We start from the raw sequence: 8,839 nt of genomic DNA, 5'->3' as shown, positions 1-8,839 counted from the left end.
TCATAAATGTTCCTCAGGTAATTCCAATATGCAAGCCACTTTGAAAACCCCCCAGGGTAGGCGCCTGGTGGCTGGTAAAGGCCTCTTCCTGTGGGTTTTTGATGAAAGAGGAAGTTTTCCTAACAGTTGAAAGAACCGAGAGCTGTCCTGGTTGGCAGCCCCAGTTACAGACCTGTGGGTGGAAGTGAGCGTGGACCCGAACCCAGGAGAAGACAGGTGCGCCAGAGGGTGCGCAAGCATGCATGTGCTACACCGCACGCCTAAGGAGTGTTGCCGGTTTTCATTTTGAGTAATGAAAAGAAAAAATGTTAACATTTCATCCTGATTCTGCAAAAAAGTAGTCCCTAGTCATTTTCATGAATTTATATTTATATATTTAAATATTTATAATTTATATATATTTATATATTTACAATTTATATATAAATATTTTTAATTTAAACATTTAAATATTTATCTATAAATTATATCTGTTTATATTATAAATGTTTATATATCAATTATTAATATGCAATATTACATATATGTTAGATTATATATAATATACAATGTTGTGTGTATAATATATGCATGAATGTAAAATATATATATAAATATATATAATGTTATGTATAATATATACATATATGCATAATATATACATATATAATATATACGATGTTAATATATATTCATTAATATACTAACATAATAATTAATATATTATTAATATATGTTCTTTTTTTAAGATTTTATTTCTTTATTCATGAGAGAAACAGAGAGAGAGAGAGAGAGGCAGAGACACAGGCAGAGGGAGAAGCAGGCTCCATGCAGGGAGCCCGATGTGGGACTCGATTCCGGGACTCCAGGATCACACCCTGGGCCGAAGGCAGGCACTAAACCGCTGAGCCACCCGGGCTGCCCCAATACATGTTCTTAATATTCAATAATATTACATATTATATATGTAATACGTACATGTATATATGATACATATATGTAATATGTAATAATATATTAACATATAACAATATTTCATAGTAATATATAATTTATGGATTTCACTTGACAATGATGCTTACTGCTGCTTTTATTACTCATATAACAAGTTATAGGCTTGTAAGATCATATCAGAAATTTGGGTATATGAAGCTGAAGTCCATTGTTTGATCTCTAACATATCCAATCTCTGCAAACGGAATCCTGTTATACCCAATAATTCTTTGTAGAGATTTCTACAATATTCTGTCCAATAAGGTGCCACCCTTTTTCTGTGACCTGATCTATAAACAGAAGGGACTAACTGAAATATTTTCAGCACATATTCCATAGCCACAGAGGGTATATAATATCCATTCTTCCAGCAGGGGGCTCTCTCACCATTAGAAGTCTAGATGGGAAAAGATAAAAAATGATCCACTCAGTTGTTCATTGGATTCATTTAACTCACTCACCAAAATATGATTGAGTTCCTGCTAACTATCAAATCCCATTACTTTTCAGGGATACAGTAGGGAGGACTTCATTCTCAGGGAACTTAGAATCTAGTGTCTAATTTTTAGCTGCTTCCACAAGAAAAAATCGTCACTTCCTGAGTAAAAGCTGTTATTACCAGGACATCCATTTGAAGAGGAGGTGATTCTACTTGCTGAGAAAGTAAGTACTTTGGAAAAGAGTCTGAGTACACATTCAAAGTGATTTGCTCTCTGTGCCCTAAGGGATGTATTCCCTCCTGCAACTAGAAGAGAAATTGCCTCTGTTTCTTCCATAGCCTCTGCTGAGATCCAGCCACTGCTCTATTTTGAGGGGGGGGGGAAAAGGCTAATCAATCTAGTGGGACAAGCTTTCTATGCCAATTATTTCAGATTTCCGGTCTTAGAATTTATTATTCTAAGAGTGATGAGGGAATTAGGAACAATATTCAAGATTCAGACGTCATAAACATCACCTAGTTCAGTGGTAGGCAAATGGTTTTGTTCAAGGACCAAATAAAAAATTAAGATTTTTTTCAGATTGCGCTGTTGTTTTCCTTCCAAATGAAAATGATATTATTGCATCTTATGGGAGAAAATAATTTTTACAACTTGGATTATCCACTTGAATGAATGCTGTCAGTATAAAAGAGAAGATTGGTATTCCTTTATGGACCACTAGAACATCAACCTCTGAACATACTCAAGAGGTAAAACGTGGTTGCAGCTTCTAATCTTTCTTCTTAATATTTTGGGCTAGAAGCAGCCCAAGGGCCAAAGCATGTACATTACTGATCTAGTGTCCAACTCTCTAATTTGGCAGATTAGGGGTCTAGAGCCCAGAGAGGAGGCAGGACTTGTGCCACACAGTGAGCTCTCAGGGCATCTTTTTAGAGAAATTGTTTTTATTATTTTTTATATATATTTTTAAAGATTTTATTTACTTATTAAAGAAGGACACAGAGAGAAAGGCGGAGACATAAGCAGAGAGAGTGGCAGGCTTCCTGTGCAGGACTCGATCTCAGGACCCCGGGATCAAGACCAAAGCCAAAGGCAGACGCTCAACCACTGAGCTACCCAGGTTTCCCAAGAGATTGTTTTTAAAGATTGTGAAATCACAGCATCTTAAAGTTAAAATGAATCTTAGGAAATCAATCAATCCAACCTTCTGCCCCAAGGGAAAGCCACTTTGATAGCACCCCTAAAACAACATCATGCAAGCAGTGATAGATTGCTAATTGTGTTCTAGCTCTCAAATGGCCCACTCCATCTTGAGTTTTCTCATTGTACAAAAGTCATACATGGGGCCCACAGATAACTTCTTGTCATTGTTTCTAGTTTTGTTGTCTGCATCTATATAAAGAATTATACGGCAATTGCTTAAGGACAGTGATCATAACCCCAGTTCCCTTTTCCAACCTAAATATCCTCCACTTTTCAGCCATATTCTGTATGCTATAGTTTCTCTTGACCTCCTCAAATCCCAGCCAGACCCTAACATGTGATGCCAAATGTGACACTTTTCAGCTGAATCTGTCAAGCAATGAGAATGGTGCAAAGTATGTCCACTTCCCAGGACACATATTTTACCTACAGAGAGAATAAAGAAGACTCACTCTGAGCAACTAGAAGAAAAACTGCTTTTTGTGCCATTTCAACCTATCGGAGGCTTGTTCAGTGTAGCCAGTTCTCCAGGCTAAAGAATTAGTTTGTTTAGAGAAGCAAAAATCAAAACGTTTCATGCATATGATAGCAATACAAATCAACCCAAAAATTCCAAACACTACCCCCTCTACCAAGTCCCAGGGCTCAGGCTCAGGGTTAAATGGGTTTAAATGGGTCAGTGAATACTTAAAGGTCAGTGCTCTCTGGGAGATACTATTGTCATGACGCACATATTCTCCAATACCTAGAGATAGAACTATAAGGGGTCTTTGGTCTCAAATAATAAGCACACCAAGAAACCCACCATGGAATCAACAATGTAAATTCTATTAATAAATAATATATGAATGTGTTTATGCAAATCAGTGAGTAAAAAAATACCCACTGCAACAATTTCCAGATAATGTCCATTTCCTAAATCTAGTTTCAGCTAATGAACCATGGTGGAAACTAATCAATTGCCCTCAATCTGGCTGGAACTCTTTATGATACTTTCAGCGGTTCTGCAGTCACTCAAACGGTCCCAGATTAATGCCAAGAAGTCCATATTGGCAAATGCCCAGAATTTCATACTCACTTCCAACACCTTACTTGAATTGTCCTCTGCATCTTTTCAGCTGGAAACCAACCACATACTCACCTTACTGTCAGCGTGTCAGGGGAGAGTTTCGGAGGCTCACAGTGACATATGCTTTGGTCAAAAATAAGTCACATATGTGAGTATTGGAACAAAATATTTTAATTAATATCTTCAGAAAATTTAGAAGTCACAGTCCTAATACCTCTCCCCATTTGGACTTGGGCCATGTTCAGTTTTACTGAGATCCTATCCTAATGTGTAAGCTATTAAAATATTTCACCCACACTCCATTTACTCTGTTTGGAGACATTTTAGCCCTCAAACATGGGACATTAAGATAATAGCTAATAATGTACTTACTGAAATTTGTTGGGTATCTTGCAGAAACTATTTTACCTTCATAAATAACCTTTTCATACTTGTATTTTATTCATCCATGTTCTGCAGACGAAACTGGGTTTTAGAAAAGTGAATTCATTTGTCCAAGGTGGCTTAGGTAGGAGGACAGAACTGAGATTGGGTCCCAGGTCTGCCTCCAGACTTTATGCAAAGCACCACACTCCACAGAGAATGCTTCCCCCTGAGGAAGGAAGGATCTGAATTTTGGCTCTATGTCTTCTACGTGGGAAGCATAAAAAGTACCTGGTCTGAGAAGAACTCATTTCACTTCTGACAATGTTCTTAAACATCAAACCAAATGTGTACACCTATTTCCTAAATACTTATTTTTGAAAGTCCTGAAATCATCTTCAACCCGATGTTAAGATCCAAATCCATCAGCTCTTTTTCCCCCATTAGGAAGACAGCTTCATGTGGTGAAAATCGCAGAGTTGGAAGTTAGAAAACAGAGTTCTAATTATAATCTCACCATCCACTATTGTGGGTAAGTTATTCCCTGGAATCTATTCTCTCAAGCCTAAAATGAAAATAGTAGGGACGCCTGGGTGGGTCAGCAGTTAAGCACCTGCCTTCGGCTCAGGACGTGATCCTGGAGACCCAGGATCAAGTGCCACGTTGGGCTCCCTGCATGGAGCCTGCTTCTCCCCCTGCCTATGTCTCGGCCTCTCTCTCTCTGTGTCTCTCATGAATAAATAAATAAAATCTTTAAAAAAAAAAAAAAGAAAATAGTAATGTTATCAATTTCCTAGAGTTGCTTATAATTATTAAATGAGAATAATATATGTAAAAAATATTTCTCAAAATCTTGTACCTACATTAGAATCACTGTTACACTCTGCGTTTGTGGATATGATTTCCACTTTCCCCATAGATGTAGCCATCTGGAATATTTTCATATTTCCACAAGATGTCAACAGAGTGAAGGAATTTTCAAATGTTAATTTTCATAGTTTGTCAAGCATACAATGAAAATGCTGAAGCTCGAATTTCCTTACCACTTCATTTTACTTGTTCTAACAAGCACAGAGAACAATGAATGTAGCCAACAATGATTCCCTGTTACCTCTCTAACATAAAGCACTCAACTTTCATGATACATGTGGAGCAAGTAATAAGCACAGAAATATGTAATTGTTTTTTAAGAAATATTTATTTTCAGTTTACATTTCAGAGTAATATGGAGGACTAAATTATTTTGTTTCAAATGGAGTTTTGTCAGGTAAAACTCTAAGTATAACTAATAGATTATGGAATGGGAGCATAGTCATGGGAAAAGGAAAAAGAATTGTTAAAGGCATTAGACCTTAAACTCTATCAGTATTCATAAACCATAATGAAAAACACAACAGTCTACTACTGAAGTAAGATGATCCATCACATTTTATATTATTTCTATATACAATTAAATATATCCTGGTGTTATAACATTATTAAATGTAGATTTTTTTAATCTAGACTTACTTTCTCATACCCAAGAAATAAAATGCATATGTGTTCATCTCGATGCTAACTTATAATTGAGTTTCTTTCATGCTGTATCTCCTTATCTCTATGTCTGGGTTGTGGGGGAGAAAGGCATGATTAGGAAATGCTAAAAAAAAAAAAAAAAAAAAAAGGAAATTCTGTTCAATTATGATGTTCAATGTATACCTTCAGGGTCCTTCTCTGTTCCAGTGTGTGACTCACGTGGTACATGTGCCATGTGCATTTCCTCTGCCTTCACACTGCTCCTGAACTATATTCTAAGAAGTTCTTTTTATTATTATTATTCATGAGAGACACAGAGAGAGCCAGAGACATAGGCAGAATAGGCAGAGGGAGAAGGAGGCTCCCTGGGAGCCCGATGGGGAACTCAATCCTAGGACCCTAGGGTCATGACCTGAGCCAGAGGCAGATGCTCAGCCACAGAGCCACCCAGGTGTCCCTATTCTAAGAGGTTCTTGAGCTGAAGACTGCTGCTATTTGCGGGGTGCCCCTCCTGCCAGATTTTATCCTCTTTTAGCTGTGTCCAGCTGTTTGCTTTGTGCATCCAGTCCTCTGAAGGCCAAATCACTACCTTCATGGGAGTATGAAGGAGCAGTAAACAGAATATCAGCAATCCTCATCATCAACAGAAAAAGCTGGCTGTGACAATAGTCCTAGCACACTCCCTGTTCAAAAGCAGAGATGCCGGGTGGTCCTTCCGACAATTATTTGTGCACAAGTTCATTCACATAGAGGTGATGTAACAAAGTGCTAAAAGCATTATCCTTAGGACAGGGTTGCATTCCTAATTCTGCCACTTACGAGCTGTGTGACCTTGGGTGATTTCCTTAACCTGTGTCTCAGTTTCTTCATCTGTAAAATATGGGAAATAACTGTACTTACCTCTGAGTTATTGCAAGAAGTCATTGAGTTCTTGCATTGTGAAAAATGCTTAAACAATGCCTGGTGCATAGTGTCTGCCCGATGTCTTTCCTATTACTGTTACTACCATGTTTTGTTTTATTCATTCATTAAACATTTATTCTAATAATGTTTAATTCTAGGTCTCTGCTAGAGCTGTTATGCCAGGCATTGGAATACAAACCCGAACAAAGCAAACAACAAACAGCCTGCTATGGACTCTATAGCGACAAACACAAATCAAATAAACTTATAAATATGTGATAGGAAACATGATATAAATACATGAGATATGAATGTGTCCCCTAAAAATCATGGGCCTGTCTACCAGAATTCTTAACATCTGCAGTTCCTCCATTTTTTTCCAGGGGACAGGAAGGAGTCTGCTTGTCCCCATAGTCTGTGAACTAGAACTGACTTGCTTGTCTGGTTCCTTTGTGCCTCGTTTCTGGGGAAAGGCTTGGTTCCTCATCTTCCACTTCTCAGCTTTGAACGGCTCTACTCAACAGGACCATCCACATCTCCTTCTTCCACCAATATGAAGCTGCCTCATTGAAACTCACCCCAGGCCCTGATTCTGTTTAAATCAGCAGTCCTCCTGGGAGGGCGTTTGAGTTGTACTCTTAGACATATTGCTCTAGCTTCTGCTTCCCCTGGTTGTCCGTATTCCTGCTACTTTAGAATACCTGGATCTGGTGTCGGATGCTGCCCTTATACTTGTTACTCTGTGATTTCTACTAAATTTCTCAACCCTTCTTAGCCTTTGTAAAAATAAGAATAAAAATATCTACACTATGATTTGAGTGGCTTAAATAAGATAAGACCTCATAAGCAACTTTTAGTGTCTAACACTCAGTAAATAAATTCATTCATCCAACAAATACTTGCCCCTAGACACTGAGGATATTATCCAACAAGTAAGTATCCCCAAGCACTGATGATACATAGGTTTAAAAGACATAAATAGATTTTTTCATGTATGAAGATCATAAGATTATATTCTATCAGGAGAGGCAGCTAAAAAGTAAAATAATATAAATTGTTGTTGTTGTTGTTGTTGTTGTTTGGGGGTTTTTTATTGTTGTTTTTGTTTAAGTGAGCTTCATGCCCAGCATGGAGCCCAGTGTGGGGCTCTAACTCATGACCCAAGCTGAGATCAAGAGTTGAATGCTTGGGATCCCTGGGTGGCTCAGCAGTTAAGTGCCTGCCTTCAGCCCAGGACGTGATCCTGGAGACCTGGGATCAAATCCCACATCAGGCTCCCTACATGGAGCCTGCTTCTCCCTCTGCCTGTGTCTCTGCCTCTCTCTCTCTCTCTCTCTCATAAATAAATAAAATCTTTTTAAAAAAATAAAAATAAAGATTTTTAAAAAAAGAGTTGAATGCTCAACCGACTGAGCCACTCAAGAGCCCCATAAAATAATGTAAATTTTAAGTACTGTATAGGAAACAAAAAAATTGCTGAGATAGAAAAACAAGGGAGATTTACTGTAGATAGTGGCCCAACAAGGGGTGGGATAGGAGGCAGCCAGATAAAAGAGGATGTGCAAAGGTCCTGAGGTGGGGAAGATTAGCAAGATTGAGGGCCCGAAGGACCACAGTGCCTAGAGCCTGATAAGGCAGGGATAGAGGGACAGAAGATGAGACCAGAGAGGTGAACCTAGTAAATGGTTTGGATCTTTCCTATTATTTAATTCCTCCTCCTCCCACGACCATTTCTAGCCACTTGTTTTGTTTTGTTTTGTTTTGTTTTAAAGAACAGGTAGGTACTGCTACATGGAAGCCTAGTTGATTCCCATCTTAGGAATTCATCAGATTACTACTGATCCAGTTATTTGTGGAATAAAGAAAAGAAAGGTTGAAATGGATGGTGTGATACACACCATGTTCTTCTGTTTTCTTCCTCTCTTCAAATGTTGATGCGCCCTGGGGGATCAGTCCTCTCTCATGCTTTCCTTCATATTCTGCTTCAGTCTCATGGCTTTATGGAGCATTTGTATGCTTGTAACTCCAGTTTATATCTCCAGCTCCGATTTCACAGAACTCCAGGTGCATACCTAACAGCCCACGTTACCTCACCACTTGGGTGTCCAAATTTAATATGGTCAGAAGATAGCCATACATTTTTGCCCTCCAAATGTCTTCTTTCCCAGACCTCCCCATCCCTACCACCATCCAACCTTTCATTCAAATCAAAATTGTAGATAAAGTCCTTGAGCCTTCCCCTTCTCCTGTCCTCCTCCATCCAATCCATGAAGTCCTGTCAGCTGGCCATCCAAAGCAGATCCCTCATCTATTTCTCTGTCTCAACAGCCATCCCTCTCCTAGGGTCAGTCTATAGTCTCCTGGGCTACCTGAG

The 8,839-nt window shown here is 38.6% G+C and overlaps 1 long non-coding RNA gene across 1 annotated transcript; it reads left to right on the top strand.

Moving 5' to 3' along the window:
• Nucleotides 1-1,284: 1,284 nt before the first annotated feature.
• On the top strand, nucleotides 1,285-7,227 carry LOC140604433 (uncharacterized). Its single transcript, XR_012007321.1, has 5 exons — nucleotides 1,285-1,635; nucleotides 1,992-2,161; nucleotides 3,734-3,832; nucleotides 4,495-4,579; nucleotides 6,624-7,227. It is a non-coding gene; the product is annotated as an uncharacterized lncRNA (long non-coding RNA).
• Nucleotides 7,228-8,839: the final 1,612 nt, after the last annotated feature.

This window comes from Canis lupus, chromosome 15 (genome assembly GCF_048164855.1).
Source record: "Canis lupus baileyi chromosome 15, mCanLup2.hap1, whole genome shotgun sequence".
NCBI lineage: Eukaryota > Metazoa > Chordata > Mammalia > Carnivora > Canidae > Canis > Canis lupus.
The sequence above is the reverse complement of the archived record's forward strand: the minus strand, read 5'-3'. Positions and strand labels throughout refer to the sequence as shown.